This window comes from Lagenorhynchus albirostris, chromosome 7 (assembly GCF_949774975.1).
Source record: "Lagenorhynchus albirostris chromosome 7, mLagAlb1.1, whole genome shotgun sequence".
Taxonomy (NCBI): domain Eukaryota; kingdom Metazoa; phylum Chordata; class Mammalia; order Artiodactyla; family Delphinidae; genus Lagenorhynchus; species Lagenorhynchus albirostris.
In genome coordinates this window covers 47195357-47215174 of record NC_083101.1, presented here as the reverse complement: position 1 = coordinate 47215174, position 19818 = coordinate 47195357, and the positions used below count along the sequence as shown (strand labels likewise).

The following is a 19818-nucleotide window of genomic DNA, read 5'->3' as shown; positions in this document are numbered from 1 at the left end:
ATCATATTTTCCTTGTGATGAAACGTAATTACAATATGTTAATATTTACAAATCACATTGAGGCTCACAGATGAAGTGAAGTGATAAGTATATAAATATTACGTAAATAAGCGATTACACAAGCAAGTTATGCCTCTGAAATTGTGTACTGTAAATCTGAAAACACTAATTGCTTTACAGGACCCAGGCCCATAGACAACATGGGAAGCGATGCTGTTTAGAATGAAATCAACTCCTCCCTACCAAAGAAGAAAATAAGGTTCCAATCTACCTAATTTTTTATATACCACTGGAGAGATTCTGAACACACAGTATCAGTTCAGGATAGTTGATTTGAGAACATGTATAAGTAAATGGCCTGATCTTTTTCTATTATGTGTTCATGTGCAGGCAGTACCTAAAAATAACTTTTAAATATTTAAAAATATTTGATGGCCAGTATAGTGAGAGGGAAATATATGTGGGGGTAACTCATTCTTTGACTCATATTCAGGTGAGATGTAAATATAAAGTACTGCAAATATCCAAATGTGATTATGGAAAACTTGATTTTCATGAATTTTCTTTTTTTAAGTATAGTATTTTAATCTTTTATAAATAGGAAGGAAAATGGGGAGAAATGGGGAGCAGGAAATCACATTTCTAGTTAATTTTTTTTTTTTTATTTTTGCGATACATGGGCCCCTCACTGCTGTGGCCTCTCCCATAGCAGAGCACAGGCTCTGGATGCGCAGGCTCAGCGGCCATGGCTCATGGGCCCAGCTGCTCCGCGGCATGTGGGATCCTCCCAGACCGGGGCACGAACCCGTGTCCCCTGCATTGGCAAGCGGACTCCCAACCACTGCGCCACCAGGGAAGCCCCCTAGTTAAATATTTTTAACTCACAGCTTTGGAAACTCAAGATTCCAGATCAGTTTGGAAGTTTAAAGAAAGCAAGAATCCAGTCTGCCATATTATACACAGCATTAGGGGATGTGATAAGCTTACTTTTCCCCCCATTCAACAATTCTCTACAGACTCAACTGTAACAATGAGGAGCAGAGAAAATTGTCTTTTTTCTCACTTGATTGCTTTAAAATGACTTATGGCAAAATACCTTGAAATTGCCCTAGAATCAAAGGGCTTTTCTTTGTAGTTCTTCACAAAAATAACTGCACAGGTATTAACTAACCCAAAAGAGCTTTGGTTCTGGGCCCAGATCACACACTAGGAAATTTAGCCCTATTTTACTGGCTTCTTTATTTTTTTATAACATCTTTATTGGAGTATAATTGCTTTACAATGGTGTGTTAGTTTCTGCTTTATAACAAAGTGAATCAGTTATACATATACATATGTCCTCATATCTCCTCCCTCTTTACTGGCTTCTTCCATATTTTCTGAATTTCCTACAAGGGACATACAACACTTTTATAATCAGAAAAAAAATCACATAAAGAAATTTAGTTCATATCCAAAACTTGCTCAAGGTCAAAAAAAATGAGAGGATAAGCTGGATATCGTGTTGTAAGTTCTATAAGCTCCACCACCTGAGTCTGTGTATAGCCTTAACAACTATTTCTTATGTTTAGTAGCAAACATTTTGGATGATATAAACAAACACTATTACTTCTTCGCCCCTTACTGATGAGCACTGAAGCCTGTGTGCACTTACATAATTTTCTTCAGCATGGAGGTTAAAAAATAAATTATCCAGCAGCTTTACAAACAATGTGAAGGCTGTGTTAATAAATCTGAAGCTCTGGACAGCGTTAAGCCATCTGCGATTTTTGCTAGGGGGAGGCTGACAGGCCTATCAAAGAGAGCAAGGATGAACTTCTCAACAGAAAATTATTATTTTAGGGTGTGTAAGGCGAGGCAACACATTCTCATAAAAATTTGGAGAGACTGAAGCAGCAGGAGGCTGAAGATTTACCACCAGCTCTGATACTTACAAGCTCTGTGACCCTGGACCATTTACTTAACCTCTCTGACCCTCTGTCTCCATTTATAAAATGATAATAATAGGACCTATTTGGAGTGTTATGGCAAGGATTAAACTAGTTTAAGTGCTTAGGACATCTACTAGAACATGGAAAGTGCTCAAATGTTAACTCTTATAGAAACCAGAACGGTCTTCTCCACTTACATAACAATGGTGTAAAAATGAAAAGCAGAGTTTGAACGTTTTAAAATATATTCATTACACAGTAGACTAGGTTGGACCACTAAGTTCCCTTACCTTCACGCTAACAGTACTATTTGGTATTCGAATCTTCAGCAGCCCCTAAAACGATGCCACCTGAGTAATGGCAAATGGAAATTCCCTGTGCGAAATTAGAGAAAGCCTATGCTTGCGTTTAAGGCTCTAGAAGGTTGTTTCTAGAGAGAAAATCATGTTCCATTGGAGGATAAGAATCTGCTTATAACATTAATGGTAAACCATTCCCAAATATTCACTTAGAGTGAGAGAATTGCTAATAACTTGCCCCACGTTGATTTTTCATGACTGCCCCATACAACAGGTATTGTTTTAATCCCTGGAGAAAACTGAGGCTCAGGGAGGTTTTGCTCCCTGTTACACAACAAGTAAACGGCAGCCTGGGCACTCTGCTGTTTAATTGTAAGTGGGGACATCCATTTATTTGAGAAAAAACCACGTTAGTCTCACCCTTTAAAAAAAAAAATTGCTGGTGGTGCGGAGGACACCACTGAGAAAGAGAAGAACAAGGAGGAAAAATTCAGTCAGCAGTTTCTTTCCATGAAGGGCAGAGCCAACCACAATTGCCCCAGAAGCAAAGCCGGAGTTGGCAGACGCCAGGGTGAAAGGACAATCTTCCCGGGAATCTAAGGAGAAGGTGTGCCTTCAAAAGGTAGTCGCCGCGGTACTGCTCCCCTCCCCCACTACCCACTAACCTGTGTGTCGCTAGTTTGGGTTTGCCAGCCGTCGCCAGGGAGTGGAGCAAGACTCTGTGCTATAAACAGGAGCGAGTGCCAGAGCCCCCGGCCAGCCTCTCCAAGGCCGGACTACCAAGGAAACCTGGCGTTGTGACAGCAAGGGCAATGCCGCACGGCCAGTGGTCACCGAGGAGCCACTCTGGGGAGGACAACCACCCCGCCCCTCAAGGCTCACCTTGAGTGAGGTCTCTCCCATTAGTGAGTTGTGTAGGCTCTTAAAATTCCTCTAGCCTGAGTGTTTCAGGAACCGCCGAGAAGTCAAATTGTGTGTGCGCGCGCGCGTGCGCGCACCGGTGTGAGCGTGCCCGTGTGTGCGTCCACGTGGGCGCGCGCGCACAAATGCCCCAGGTTTTCTAGAGAAAAGGTCGAGCTCTTGACCCTCATGGGAAAAACCATATTCAGGAGAAGAACATACCCCTGTCTTCCAGAAAAGAACACCGAGCTCACCACTTTTATTTCTGGAGCAAATGAGCCCAGGCTCTCAGCCCAGTTACCTCTTACAAAACCCTAAGGCACTTAAGAGAGACCACAGGGGAAAAAAAAACTCAACCCCTTTTCTAATCTAAACCTAATCCTCCTTAAACCTCGCCTGACCCGGGCTACCAGGAATGCTGCCAGTGCCAAATGATATGATGTTATTCAGCTTAGGTTTTAGCCTGCTGCTCCTGAGCCACAAAATCAAAGGGGAATGTTCCAGCCACCACCTGCTGATGAATGGGTAAACAAGGGCCCGTCAAGAAAGAGGAGCCCCAGTGTTTGAAGACAATGCCTTTGTGTAGTTCTGGCTCTCATAAGGGCACAGCTCCTAAGGAACAGGCTTGAGACATGCATAAATGCCGTGCCAACTAGTTCAGGAACCGGGGTGCAGCTGTTCCTAATGCACCCTTTGCCCCCTGCTACCCCTCAAACCACAAGAGAGTACCCAGGACACCATGTCCCCTCTCCCAGAAGAAGCTGGCAAGGTACAGTTTGTGAACCAGTTAGGTTTATGTTGGAAGAGCATTTCCCACATCATTTTCTGAGAAGCCTCAGCTCTGTAAGAGCAACGTAGAGCTCAGAACGCATGACCTGACTCCCATTTTACCAGAGCAGTGGTTTTGATCTGTTTTAAATCTGGGGGACCTGCATGAGATTTGGGGGGTGGGGGGAGTTCTGTTGCTAAAAACAGAATGTTTGAAAAACATTCTTGTAGTATCAGATTTGGTACATCCTTACACAAGAGGGGTTTAAATGAAATAAGTCTTATAGATCCTGAGATCCAGCAAGCTGGTTTTGTTCTGTTTTCTCTGCTTCCTTCCTCTGAACAAATGTCTCATTACTCTTTAAATGTGTGATCGGATCAGCATCATCCTCTCAGGAATCATAACCCTGGGAAGAGTAGCTAACATTTATTCAGGGTCTGTTGTGTGTCATGTGATGTGCTGGGAGTTTTCCTGCATTATCTTACTGGAACCATTGCAGCGCTCTGGGTGGAGGATCGCTCTCCTTGGCTCTCAGGTGAGGGCAGTGAAGCAGAAACACAACTACAGCAATGACAACATTCACAACAGCAGCTTGCCTCTATGCACTCAGGGCTCTTAAATGATGGACCAGAACTGTAACCCAGGTAGTAACTCAAAACCTGAGTTCTGATTCTGTATAATGTCACCTCTAATGTTTAACAAGCAAGAGGTGTGTGTAAGCGTGTGTGTGCGTGTGAGCGTGCATGTACGTGTGTGTGTAAATCAGATGTAAATTATTTTTACATCTTAAAAATAAATCTCAATAGAGAAAGTCTGAAAGTAAAAATAGGAATAAAAAAATTACCCATCATTCCACCATTCCAAGACCACCAACTGTTAATATTTGGGCATATTTCCTCCCAGTGTATTTTTATGTATAATTTTTAGTTCTGCACATTTAAAACAGCTGTGATTGTCTATGCATATTTTATTTTGCATTTGTCACTTAATATGACAACAAAATATGATGATTTTTTCATAACATTTCAAATTCTCTGCCATTTTTACTGGCTAAATAATAGTCTTAGGTGGAGCAATTCAGTTTAACAAACATTTATTGAGCACATAGTATATAATACTGTTCTTTTCTTCAAGGAACTAGCAGTCTAGTATAGGGAAAATAAGGCACATAGATAACTATATGGTTATAATAACTAACACTACTGAACATAGACTGTGTTCCAGGCACTATTCACATGAATGAACTCACTGAATTCTCTTAGCAACCTTATGAGTAGGGACAATCTCTCTACTCTTTTAATAGTTGTCAAAGACTGAGGCACATCTCGCTAACAAGATGGTATTTCTAGGTAGGATAATAGCTCTTTGAAGATGTCCACCTCCTAATCCCCAGAACAAGTTTGGGATAACTTGTTATAGCAGCCATAGGAAATGAAAACACTAGGATTCAAACCCTGGCAGTTTGACTTCTAGAGCCATTATTCTTAACTATGGTCATATATGTTGGGCAAGGCAATTAACTGTGCTCAGGGCACTATAAGCGCCTAAAGAAAGGACACTTAACAGAGCACTAGGGAAGAAGAGGAAGACAAAAACCAGGCTCTTTAAAGCTGGACAGGAGTTCTGAAGGCAGTGAGCGAAGGAAGGATGAGGAATTGAATTACCATACGAAGCTCTCCATGCTTTCATAAGTGAAAAAATTCTAATATTATGCACAATAGTTTTCCCATTTCTGTTTAAATATATGTGTGAGTATATGTTTATAATCATAAGTAAAGGGAAGATAACTCCCATAGTTACCTCTAGACAGTGCGTTTGTGGGAAACGTAAGGGGAGATTTTTACTTACAAATTTTCGTATATTTTGAAAATTTCGCCAGACGTGTACTTTGGGTTAAAATTTTTTTTGTAAAATAAGTAAAGTAGTATATATATAGGCCATTTTTCTAAGTTGAAGAAAATAAAATGCATCGCTGGGATGCAAATCTTTGTGCATAAAGCACTGTGCTTCTGTAGAATGATTTCCTTAACACAGAAAATTCCTGGAGGTAGAATTGCTGAACCAATAAATAGAAACATTCGGAAAACCTACATATATTTTAAAAATAAAATATACCAGAGGTGGTACCTAGTTAGTAAACCAAACTGTGTGAGAGGAGAGGAGATATTTAACAGGTGAACAGAAGAGATGATAGTTGTCTACTCATATGTGAAGGTTGATACGTGGTATTCAATATATTAGTCTGCTAGTACCACAGACTAGGTGGCTTAAACAATAGAAATTTATTTTCTCACAATTTTAGAGGCTAGAAATCCAAGATCAAGGAGTTAGCAGGGCTCACTGAGGGTTCTCTCCTTGACTTATGGATGGTCTTCTTCTTGTATCTTCACATGGCCTTTCCTCTGTGTATTGGATTAGGGTCACTCTAAAAACCTCATTTTAATTTAATTACCTCTTTAAAGACCCTATTTTCAAGGAAGATACCATGTTCTGAGGTACTAAAGATTAGTACTTCAACATATGAATTTGCTGGGCGGTGGGGGCGGAGGACACACAATTCAGCCCACAACACAAAGAAGGCTGTAGAAGAACAAATCAATACCATTGAAGAGAATTTCTGTTCACTGCGAGAAGGAAACTTTGTAATATTTTAACATCTCCCGTAATGGAACAGAGCTAGAAAATGACATGGTGGTTATGCTGATTTTAGGCTCACTCTTTATTCCCAGCCCTGCCCCAGTGCCGGCCTAGGTCAGTTGGGCTGGGCCACATGAAAACTGCATACACCCTGCTTGGACCTTTCTCTTTGGAAACTTAAACCTAAATCTGCCCTCAGCAACTGCATGACTCTTTCCCAGTACCCATCATGGTCCCACTTTGTTTCTGCAATCTATCTCCAAAGACAGCAGGATACAGTACAGCATAAATCATGAATAGGAAAAGAGTCTGGTTCCTTTCTCCTCCCAACAAAAGCTCCACTGTAATCTCTGTGTGCCCTTCACCTGTCTTTGATTCAGATCACAATCCTCTCCTATTGGAGTGAGAAGAGAGGGTGAGGATAGTTTCTTGAGCTTTTTGTTAAGATGACAGTACATTGCCAGTAAAGAGAGTTGTAGAGTCTAAATCAGGAATCAGCAAACATTTCTGTAAAAAGCCAGATAGTAAACATTTTAATGTTGCCGGCCACAGGATTGCTATTCTGAGTACTCAACTCTGCCATTGTAGTACCAAAGCAGCCACAGACAAAACAGTAAGGAAAAGAGCACTGTCATGTTCCAATGAAAAAAGCAGTGGACCACCTTTAATCTATGGGCTGTGGTTTGCTATAATTCAAGAAAACTGAGAATATTTACTAGGTTGAATGAAAGTATGCAGCGAGCCCAGACTGATAAACTATGAATTGTATCAATTTCTTTTGTTGATTTACTTAATACACTATGTATATCTGGGTTTAAATTATAGTCTGGTTCCTTCTGAACACTCTCCGTTCATTTTTTATTATAAAGAGGGAAGCTCTGAAAATTAGTTTAATAATACATATTTCTGAACCTGAACTTTAACTTTTTAAAAAAAGGTTTTGCCACATAATGCTTAGGTTAAATCTGCCACAGAAACAACACAAATGCAGGCTATAATTACAAAATAAGGCACAGAGATAAAGGTCAAGATAAGTCCCAAAGAGCTGGTGTTTCATTCTGTTATTCATTCAACCAATATTTGCATATGTGCTATGTGCAAGGCACTAGAGCAAGTACTTCAGAGAATTCCAGGATGAAATAGACATGAACCCTATCTTCAAAGTCTGTTTAATAAAGTGACAATAGAACACCCTGGCCATCAGTTGTTAGCCTAGGGAGAGCACGTAACCAAGTTACAATAAACAGCTCTTCCTGTGCAATTTGAATCTAAAGTAGAATACCATGGCTGGGAGAGCATGCAACTATTTTATCAAGGAGAGTTCATTGCCTCATTCTGTGACGGGCTTATTTCATTTAGCATAATGTTCTTAAGGTTCATCTCTGCTGTCACAGATGGCAGCATTTCCCTTTTTAAGGCTGAATAATATTCCATTATATGTATGGAATATGTAATGGGCCTTCAAAGACCCATCCCTTCTCTGGGTCAAGTTATTTTTAAATTAGATTAGGAACCAATTTATATTTAAATAAATAAATTAGTTAAGCAGAATGAGAGAATAGGAAAATTTTTCAAAATGATGCCCCTTCCTATTTTATGCTTGCTATATGTAAGAACATACATGTAAGCATAACAACTTAGGGATTCGTGGGGAAAGTAAAGAACAAAATATAAAAATTTCTTTGCAGAGTGCAGTTTGGATCCTTCATTTTCCCACCTCTTTAAATCTTAACTGCATAGTCCTGAGTTCCATTGAAGACCCACAGATTCCAATTCAACAGGGAGCTGTTTTCTCCTTCATGGAAAAATCTCCATTTTAATGGTTGCTACCCAGGGCTGCCTTATTAACTAAAGTGGGCACAGAGACTCAACTCTCAATTGTTGGTGATTATTGTAAGGTAATTCTTGCCATTTTTCCCTCCCCCAAGGGGCAGTTTAGCAGAAAATGTCCCACTATTTTTTTTTTTTTTTCGGTACGCGGGCCTCTCACTGCTGTGGCCTCTCCCGTTGCGGAGCACAGGCTCCGGACCCGCAGGCTCAGCGGCCATGGCTCACGGGCCCAGCCCCTCCGCGGCATGTGGGATCTTCCCGGACCGGGGCACGAACCCGCGTCCCCTGCATCGGCAGGCGGACTCTCAACCACTGTGCCACCAGGGAAGCCCAGTCCCACTATTAATTTAACCAATTGAAAAGAAAATAAAACTAACAACCAAATAAATCTGGTTTTGGTTGGTAGAAGAATTGGCTGCCTATATGGTGCATCATGAAGGTTGAAGAAAGGCTCATATCTGCCAGTATCTGTGTCCCACCAGTATGCCAGGGGGCAATTCTGTGGCTTGGGTTCTCCTAAATTCCAAATACATTACCTACAAGGTATAATAAGTTATACATTAAACTGTTATTTATTTCAACCACAGCTTATTCGCCTTTAGGCTCCTTATGCTTCTGCTAAAGCAGGTGTCTACAAGCTTTTTCTGTAAAGAGTCCAATAGTAAATATTTAAACTCTTTAGCCATTATGGTCTCTGTCACAACTACTCATATCTGCCATTATAGTACAAAAGAAGCCATAGACAATATGTAAATGAATATGTAGCTGTATTTCAATAAAACTTTAGTTATGGACCCAGAAATATGAATTTTATATAATTTTTACATGCTGAAAATTCTTCTTCAATCTTTGGGTTTTTTTCCCGCAGCCATTTAAAAATATAAAAACCACCCTTAGATCGGGGGCCATACAAAAACAGATGGCAGGATGGTTGGGTCATAGTTTGCAGACTCTTATTCTAAGCAAAAACCATTTGCTATTGTAAATACGTTTCCTATGCTATTCCACTGCTCCTGCTGTTTCTTCTACTTAGAATGTTATTTTCCTGTCCCTACACTTCCATATTGTACTCATAACCTGGTTCAATTACTCTCTCCCTTCCAAAGTAACTGCTCATACTCCTAAGTGCCTTCGTCTGTACCTCTCTGATAGCCTCAATCACTTCTGATCTGCATTACTTTGTGGTACAAGATGCTTTATGTTTTTAGCCTCCATGGCGCTGAACTTAACATAGAGTTAACACTCATAAATGTTTCTCGAGTCAAGGCAGCACCATTAGGGAATTCCCTGGCAGTACAGTTGTTACGATTCTGCGCTTCTACTGCAGGAGGCACGGATTCGATCCCTGGTCAGGGAACTAAGATCTGGAAAGCCACATGGCATGGCCTAAAAAAAAAGGCAACACCATTAGCATTTAGGAAACAATATAAGAGTGGAATAAAAATAAAGTTGAAAGACAAGTGAAAGGTATGCTTAACACTTGTAGAGGGTTGAATGGTGGCCCCTAAAACAATATGTCCACCTTCTAATACCTGGATCCTGTGAATGTGACCTTATTTGGAAAAGGATCTTTGCAGATGCAATTAAATTAAGGATCTTGAGATAAGATTATCCTGGATTACCCAAATGGGTCTTAAGTCCAATGACAAATGTCCTTATAAGAGAGAGAAGAAGACATACAGAAGAGAGGGCCATTGAGGACGAGGCAGAGACTGGAGTGATGCAGACACAAAGATTGCCATTGCCACCAGAAGCTTGAAGAGGCAAGGAAGGAGTCTCCCTTTGAGCCCCCAGAGGGAGTACAGCCCTGCTGACACCTCAGTTTTGGTCTTTTGGCTCCAGAACTATGAGAAAATACATTTCTATTGTTTTAATCCACCCAGTTTGTTCTAATTGCTATGACAAAGCTCAGAAGCTATAACAACCTCCTTCTCCAAGTTAATATAGAAATAGCTATTATTTATTTAGCACTTATTATGTGCAGCTTTACACAGATTATTATATTAAATATTCACAGCTATCTGTTGAATTTGGCATTATCCTTATCCCTTGTACAGATGAGAAAACTGACATTCAGAGAAGTCAAGTAACCTACGTAAAGAGCCACTCAGCTAGTAAGTGATGGAACCAGAATTGAACCCAGCTGATCTGACTTCAGAGTTCCCTCCTCTTAATCACTGTATCATCTGTGAGAGTCTTCCTAATTATTCTTCTGATATTTCACATATGGTAAAAAAGATGGGGGAAATATTGGTTAATGGTTTCCTTCTTTGGGGGATGAAATTCCTCAAACTTGATTTCTACTATACCAGGAACCCATTCTTTTTTCTTTTTTTTCTTTTTTTTGCATTAAATAATTCTGTATTATCTCACCTGTAATTATCTCACCAGATAATTTCAATAAAATAAAACAGATATTTAAAAGTTTTTACATATATTTTCCTGTTTTGCATTAAATAATTTTCTATTATCTCACCTGTGATAAGAAACACCAGATAATTCCACTAAAATAAGATATATATTTTTAAATTTTTACATAGAATTTTTATCTTGCTAAAGATTATATAAAAATAAATGTACATTTATCCCCCAAATTTCAAGAAAAATTTTTAGTATTTGCAATAAGCCCAGCAGCTCATTCTTGATGAGCAAGGATAGGATAGTATGCTGCTCAGGTCAGGACAATAAATCTCTCTCTCTCTCTCTCTCTCTCTCTCTCTTTCTGTGTCTGTGTATGTTTCCTTCCTTCCCCCCTTCTCTCTCTGATTTTCAGGGGGAAAAAAATGGTTTCTGATCGCTTTTTAAAAGGTATGGCCTTCACAAAGTCTGTTTCCCTAAGCAGCCCTATTTGAATGCATTTAACAATCTTAGCTTCTAGTTTCCATTAAGGAAAATAAACACGAGGAAACACAACTCCAGGCAGCACTGGGAAGATGCCAGCAATGGAAACATTAGGCTGTTGCTGGGTGAGTCAGGGGGAGCAAAGTGCCCAGCTGCCACTGAGACTGGCCGTAGGAAAAGGCTCTGTGCATCAATGCCAGCAATACACAGTGACCCACAGTTAGGATCCACTAGGGAAGCCAGACAGCACAATGTTTAAAAGTATGAGTGCAGTTGAGTCTAGATTTGAGTGTCTTGGTATCATCACACACCAGCTGTGTGACCTGGGCCAACTGAGCTCAGTCTTAGTTTTTTCATCTGAGAAGTGGGACGATGATAGTACTTATTTCATAGGTAATGGTCATGTAAGAAGCTGGCACATGAAAGCACCCAGTACTATCAGAGTGTTGGTGATTAAATTGTTTCTATTGAAGCCTTGGAAGGAGTGAAGGGTATTTTAACTCACTGCCTTTCCTTTCACCATCCTCCACCACTGGTTCTCAATTTCTCATTTACTAGGTGTGACTCTGCTACTTCATTAGCTTTTGCATAACTATCTGAAGGTTAAAAATAAGTTGAGAAGAATAAAAATAAGAATGTCCAGAGCTGACACAAACTCTCTTTTAAAAGATAATTACAAAATAAAAGATGCTTTCAGAGAAGAGAGATTTTTACATGACCAAAATTAAAATCTTTACCCTGTATACTAACCCAAATAATACAGATTATTTCATAACTCCATTATAGGAAAATCTAGTTAAGGCCATTTTCATCACTTAATTCCTCTCATCCCCCACTCCTGCTGCCTCCTAGAAGCATTCATTATCTCAGGATAATTTCACTGATTATTGAGGCATTATTATTCTGCTGCGTCTACTGTGAACTTTTTATTCCTAAAATCACTCCTTTGCTTCAAAGATGACACACTGGTAAGAATACCAATTTTTCCCTAGACCTGTATAAACGAGGTCCCATAGCCCCAGCATTTGAAATTTGAAAAACCAGAATGTATGATATCATCAGTAGAGAGTAGCACATAGTAGCAGTCATTGTAACACTCATTTTGCTAATAACACTTAGCACTTCCTTACCACCATCTTCTACTACTCTTACTTTCAAAGCATTTTCTATCTTCTTGATATAGATTATATATGTATGCATTACTATACACATATTTTTATGGTAATGGTTATGGACTACAGTATTATACACTCTTTATGTTTGGTATTACTTGTTGATGGACTGAGACCCAGGGAAAGTGAATTAGTTGCCTAGGCTGGCATAGCAAATTCATTACAGAACCATAAACCCAGACTGCAGATTTTGATTCCTTGGAAGTCCCAAGTTTATGTATTCTTGAGATGACGGTAGAACTATATGCCTTAGCCCTTCCAACCAACTTTTAATAGCATTGTGTCTTTTTTTTTTTTGGCTGCGTTGGGTCTTCGTTGCTGTGCACGGGCTTTCTCTAGTTGCAGTGAGCGGGGGCTACTCTTCGTTGTGGTGCATGGGTTTCTCGTTGCGGTGGCTTCTCTTGTTGCGAAGCACAGGCTCTAAGCGCACGGGCTTCAGTAGTTGTGGCACAAGGGCTCAGTAGTTGTGGCACACGGGCTTAGTTGCTCCGTGGCATGTGGGATCTTTCCGGACCAGGGATCGAACCTGCGTCCCCTGCATTGGCAGGCGGATTCTTAACCACTACACCACCAGGGAAGTTCCCCGTTGTTTCTTTATATGGTTACCATACTAACTTTGTTTCCTTAGTCAGCTTAATTCTGCCCCATCCTAAAGAACTTTACCTTGATCTGTCCTGATTTCCCCTTCCTGGAAAATTTCCCTTCACGCCTTCATTCTTTCTCTTAGCCCACTGGAATCTGATTCCAACCTCAGTAACTCATTGTTATCTTCAAGGTTACTAATGAACTGCTTGCCAGATATAGAGACCCTTTCTCAATCCTCATCTTTTTTTTTTTTTTTTTTTTTTTTTTTTTTTGCGGTACGCGGGCCTCTCACTGTTGTGGCCTCTCCCGTTGCGGAGCACAGGCTCCGGACGCGCAGGCTCAGCGGCCATGGCTCACGGGCCCAGCCGCTCCGTGGCATGTGGGATCTTCCCGGACCGGGGCACGAACCCGTGTCCCCTGCATCGGCAGGCAGACTCTCAACCACTGCGCCACCAGGGAAGCCCTCAATCCTCATCTTAATTGATTCTGTATCACCTGAGATGACTGGGCATGGTCACCTCCTCAAAATTCTTTACTCCTTTTTTGGGGCCATCCTCGACTCTCCTGACACACCCTGGGATGGTGCCGTCCTAAGACTCCTTTTTGTTAATGAAGATTGCTTGAGCACTTACTATGGGACAGACATCATGTTAAATACTTTACATGAGTAACTCAAGGGTCAGCCTTTTTGTCTTTCCAGAATCATCTTCCTCTAATTTATTTTTGAGGAAATGGGTTTGTGTCATGTTCTGTTCCTTAGTCTGAGCTGCTGTCTGCTTCACTTTTGTCACTCGTACCTATAATGTTATTAAATATGACTACAGATAGTTCCCACTTTGGTGGGTTCCAAAATTTGTAAACTAGTTATTTGGAGTTTTTTTTTTAATTTTGTGTGTGTGGGGGGGGAATGTGGGAAATGGTAGCCAGGTCCTTATGATAGCACTCAAAAGACAATTTCACCCGTAACAAAATTGATCCATGATATTATAGATCCCAACCATTATTCCTAACAGTTTCTCTGTGAAAACTCATCATTTTCAAAGATTTGAAGGATGTGTGGATGAGTATGTAGAGTTTATTTTTATATGGTAAGATGTTGTCCTTCACTGCATTTCTGTCTAGAAGCAAAAAAAAAAAAAAAAAGTCCTTGTGTTCCAAGAGTGAGCTCCTTTCTTAACGGGCAACTATGTAATGAAACTTAGATGGGAGGTTGAGTGTCCCCAGTCTTCGGTCACTGCTCAGAGAAAGCAAGCTTTCAGGGATGTGGTGCTCAGTCTGTTATAGAAAACCCCATGCTGCAGGTTTTAAAGCGCCTTTCTTTCCCCCCAGTTCTTCCTTCTTATTCTTTGCTACCTCGACTGCCTGTCCTTTTTAATAATGATTCCAATATTCCCTGGGCCTGGGATAAGTATCTGTTCCTTTAGAGTAGAAGAAGCAATTATTTCGTCATGGGACTGGCTTGGGATTTAGAGGACCAGGTTTTAACACTGGTCTTCTCTCCTTCCAGCTTCTCCACCCCCTCATTCCTTAAAAAAGGGATGTGGACAAAAAAATGCTGCCTGCCATTTCAGTAAACAAGGGATGCAATGGCCATACAGCCACCAGCCCTTGTAGCCAAGCCTGACGGTGCACCCTGAGGGGAATTCAGGATGGAGAAAAACAGGATAACGGCCCTCGATAGTTAAGATGCATATCAACAGAATGATTTCAGTAAGTCCAGACTCTTGCATCTTTCCATACATAGGAAAGTACTGAAATCACTAACCTGAGATGTCTGTTTTTTTGTGACTAGCAGTAATCTTTTGATGTTTGACTACATTTTTTTTCAGCAAAAACACCTATATATCCTGGCTCCTCCCTTACCTCTTTGGAACAGACTGTCAGAGCTGAGAAGCTGATTCTCCAGGCTACAGTCCTTGTAAGGTTCCCGAATAAAACATAATTCTCAACTTTTAGGTTATGCAGTTTGTTTTAGTTGACAGGGTTCTTGCTCTTCACCTCTCTGGAGTCAGACTTTCGATGTAGGAGGGCAGTTTGGGAGAGACTGTGCAAAAATGGTTTGCCCCTGGTCTGGATTCTAATGGAATCTAGGTTTTCCTACATATACCATATATGTGTTTTCCAATCATTACCATTATGCAAAGCCACATGAAGGAGAACAGGCATCACTATTATTCAAAGCCATATAGAGGCCCATTCTCCTTTATGTGTTCTTGTGCCCTTTTACAACTTTTCCCCAAAGCCCGAATGTGCGGACTTTTACCTGAGCATGTTGTGACTTGGTCCAGCCGTCTGCCCAGGTTAAGATTGTCTTCCTTCAACATTCTCTTCAATCTAAACTAACCATCTGCTTCCTTTCATGTTTGGAACCATCTTAGCTCTCCTTTTTGTTGGGTAATCATGAAATACCCAGGATCTTGCCCAGTTGATAATTTGCCTTGGCTTCTTTGTCTTCTACTGATTAAGATCAGAAGCTACTGGTCTCGGTGATATTCTCTCTGCTTTGTTCTAACACCTAGTACAAGTATTGTTCACTCATTAAATCATAACCCCCTTCGGCTGAACTTGTTCAAAGAATAAAACAAATGCTTCATCTGCATATAAACCTGTTATTTCTTGGCCAGTATAAGATTTAAAAGACATTTTAAAAATCACATGTATCGTCTTTATCAACCTTAAAAATTTCAGAATTGTATTTCATTTAGTCTTCTGTCCTCTGTAAAAATATCAACAAATAACACTGGAAGACAGCTTTTCTTCAGTTTGTTTTGCATTATCTTTAATAGTCCCATTTTCTTATTTATTGTTAGGGCTCAAGCACAGTCAAATCATCATTAATTAAAATGCTCGGGCTTCCCTGATGGCACAGTGGTTGAGAGTCCACCTGCCGATGCAGGGGACACGGGTTCGTGCCCTGGTCTGGGAAGATCCCACATGCCGCGGAGCGGCTGGGCCCGTGAGCCATGGCCGCTGAGCCGGCGCATCCAGAGCCTGTGCTCCGCAACGGGAGAGGCCACAACAGCGAGAGGCCCGCGTACCGCAAAAAAAAAAAAAAAAAAAAAAATGCTCAAGGTACTCACAGAAAGCATAAATAAAACAGAGTGGAGAAGGCAGCCTCAACTTTGTATTTTTCGAGGTGGGTTAGCTTAAAAGGAAAGGCATGTTCTCTAGCTTGAAAATCAGAAAGGAGATACTTTTTCTACCCCATTAAAAGGAAATATGAAGCCACTGATTTTCCAAGAGAAAGGTCTTTTTCAAGCCCCTCTGAGGGTTAACTTTATGACAAAATGGAAGATTATCCTCTGCCATCTGTCACTGAAACCTAGTCTCCATTCTATATCTAAGCCTCAGAGCAGGGAGAAAGTAAAAAAAATTGAGAGACATCAATGTTCTAGGAGCTATTTCACAAGTTTATTTCTCATTTGTCTTCATCAGAAGGATTTCAAGACTGAAACATTTAATAGATCTCTCACTGACAGCTGATGGGAAGATCGGTGATCAAAGGCTGGAGATATTTGGAAAAGGAATGTGTTTTGCTGTGGGGATTGATGGGAAAATGAGGAGGAGAGAGAACTTGAGTTCTTGAAGTGGAGAGTGATTAAGCTAAAAGCCCAAGAAACCTCTCTGGGGGAAGGAGAACAATGGATTTCACCTCCTCTTAGAGGCAGCATGCTGTGTCCATCCAGGGAAAGGCAGGCTACCTGCCCTTCAGAGAAAAGTGTAGTAGCCAAGTGGTGCTCTTGAGAAAGTCAATTGCAGGAGGCTTCTCACACGTGACAGGTTCAGCTGTGTCTGAGAGTGAATGTCAGTGAAACAACCCATGTGAGGTAGTCATGGCTTTTGTGAAGAAACAGGGCATTCAAGACATGATTCCTTTGGTTCTGTCAGAATCATTTACCAGAAGTTCATTTCACTTGTCTATTTTTCTAGCCTCTATGAATCCAGGCCCTTCCACAGTATTTCAATCGAGAAATGGGACTGCAGAGATTTTTGTCTTTTCAGTTCATAGACTACTTATGAGGTCAATGAAGCTATTGATTCCACTCACATGCATTTATCACTTGCTCCCCTTCTCACCCTCCTCCCTCGAAGTTTACTGATTCGTTCCAGAAACAAAGGTGGAGGCATTGTCAGATTATATACTTGAATTTGAACTGACCCACAGTTAAGCTTGAAGCAAAAATGAAAGACTCTTTTTGCTGGTGGATAGTGCAGGAAAGTGCAAACAGAGATGTCTGTGGCCAGGAAGAATGCCTCATGGTGACCCTTAAGACCAGCAGATGTTCAAAGTGGGGAGAGTGTCACGGAAGAGAGTTAGTGGCTGAACCTCTAACTTCCTGCAACCTCTAAATCCATCCTTCTATTTAAGAGGAAATGAGGCCTGAATGAGAGTCCTTCTCCCCTTCTGGAATCCCCAAATGTTAAAGCTGGAAAGGTGAATACACACCTTTCATTTTACAGGTGCCCAGAGATAAAATGACCTGTCTATGGTCATGGAGCTGCTTCACAACAGACCCAGAAGCACCCTGTGATTTTCCCGAGACCCAGTTCACTACAGTCCAGTGATAGAGATTCTCTCCTTGACCAAACTCTATTCAGGCTTCTCCGAACTCACTTCTGAAATAAGCCTTGACTTTTGGGCTTCTGTGATTGTCTCTGCATTGTCCAGTTTTAGTAAGAAATCCTAAATCATTTTAACCAAATCTCACACTCTGTCTGATCTCCCTGGCCTACCTTTCAGCAAGAATCCTGTTAGGTTGGTTTAGCCAGAATCCTCCCTTGCCCTTAGTGATTTCTATTCACTGACCACTCCCCCGCCCCCAATTCTGCTGCTGGACTACAAATTCCCACTTTTCCTTGCTGTACTTTGAGTTGAGTCCATTGCAGTGGTCCCTACATCTATCATGATGGTCCTGAATAAAGTCTGCCTTGCCATTCTTTAACAAAGTGTCATGAAATTTTTTTTTCTCTAACACTGGTCTGGGGAACCATTTATTTTCTAATCATCATATGGGGGGGTGGAAATATGGATTCTCCATTCTCTGTTCTTACAATTACAAGGGGTGGGGGAAGAGGACTAAAATCCTTAACTGAAAATGAAGAATTTAAGATTTCTATCAAAAATATATCTTCATTGTTGACTAAAAGGTTTCTTTTTTTTTGCAGTATGCGGGCTTCTCACTGTTGTGGCCTCTTCCGTTGCGGAGCACAGGCTCCGGACGCGCAGGCTCAGCGGCCATGGCTCATGGGCACAGCCGCTCCGCGGCATGTGGGATCTTCCCAGACCGGGGCACGAACCCGTGCCCCCTGCATCAGCAGGCGGACTCTCAACCACTGCACCACCAGGGAAGCCCGGTTTCTTTCTTTTTAATGAAACCCTGTCTTATTTCTAGAGGATGGGTAGATGACACATAAACTCTCAGACGGTCTGCTCCTGATCCCATCCCCATGATTCACATTATTCTTATCCCCACCCTCAGTTACCCTATGAAATTTCCCAATTCTAGTAATATTACTTTTGAATGCTAAGGACATGCAAATTAATTTTTTAAATTCCTGTACACATTAGCAAAATATTACTAAAACTATAATTTAAAAACCTCACCAATCTGTTTAAAGAGAAAAAAGGCGACTGAATTATCAATTATTTTGAAAAAAATTAAGTTAACATACTAGCAACAAACGAGTTTATAGATTAAAAAAAATTATATGTGGGGCTAGATAAGAATGAACTGTAATCAGCATAGGAGGTTTTTTTTTTTTTTTTTTTTTTTTTTTTGCGGTTAGCAGGCCTCTCACTGTTGTGGCCTCTCCTGTTGCGGAGCACAGGCTCCAGACGCACAGGCTCCACGGCTTGTGGGATCTTCCCGGACCGGGTCACGAACCCGCGTCCCCTGCCTCGGCAGGCGGACTCTCAACCACTGCACCACCAGGGAAGCCCAGGAGTTATTTTTTATTTTTCCAAAGGAATTTGCAAAATTTGTTTGCAGATGGAGCACAGTCTTTGAAACCTTTGCTGCACTATTGAACCACTTAGCAGACACAAACCATTCTCACCTCCACCAACTCCAGACTCACACTTGGAATGATTTACCCAGCTCTAAAGAAGTGTCTTCCATTTCAAGAATATGAAAATGAGGTTTTATTTTTATCAGCAACTTATTGAAGCATTTGAAAGTTAAAATGTACATAAAACAATCATTTGCTAAATGCATCAACCCCTTGGGGGCTCTAATTAACAGTTGTGTTGATCTAGATGCATAAAGCTTTCCATTTGTTGTCACTTCCAAAATTCTTGTCAAAGTTGTCATCAGACTGAAGGTCTGACTCATTTTTAGCTTATCTGAGCAGGCTGCTCAGATCTGTCAGTTATAATTGTCCTTCTTACTTCTCTACTCATTTTGGTTAAAATTCTTGCCTGCACAGCCCACCAAACCTCTCCCCCGCCAGTTGTCCCAATTGTCACAACTGGATTTAGTATTTGCTAAGATTTCCAGTTGTAAATTCTACTTCATTCTGGATCTGGTTAGTCATAAAACAGCTTCTGCGCTGGATCAGCCTGAAGTGGGGCGAATTTTCATCCTTTTAAGAATATTTTATGAATTGGTAAGGTTTCCTCTAGATAATTTATTTTCTATATATTGATAACCTTCTCATTAATAAAATAACTAATAACTCCCTGGTGGATATTGCAGGATGTTTTGGGAACTTTATTAGCTAGTTTCCAAAACCTAGTGTGCACTGTCGCTATATTGTCCTCTAAAGTAAATATGTTCTACCTATTTAATGAGAGAGAGGTGACACGGGAGCTACTCACTGTTTTTTTGCATTTGTTGTTGCTGCTTATCTTTCTC

At 40.8% G+C, this 19818-nt stretch overlaps 1 long non-coding RNA gene across 1 annotated transcript; it reads left to right on the top strand.

Annotated features, from left to right (window-relative positions):
* The first annotated feature begins 2713 nt into the window (after positions 1 to 2713).
* LOC132523594 (uncharacterized) lies at positions 2714 to 14912 on the top strand. Its single transcript, XR_009541581.1, has 5 exons — positions 2714 to 2852; positions 10424 to 10480; positions 11140 to 11174; positions 14472 to 14674; positions 14794 to 14912. It is a non-coding gene; the product is annotated as an uncharacterized LOC132523594 (long non-coding RNA).
* Positions 14913 to 19818: the final 4906 nt, after the last annotated feature.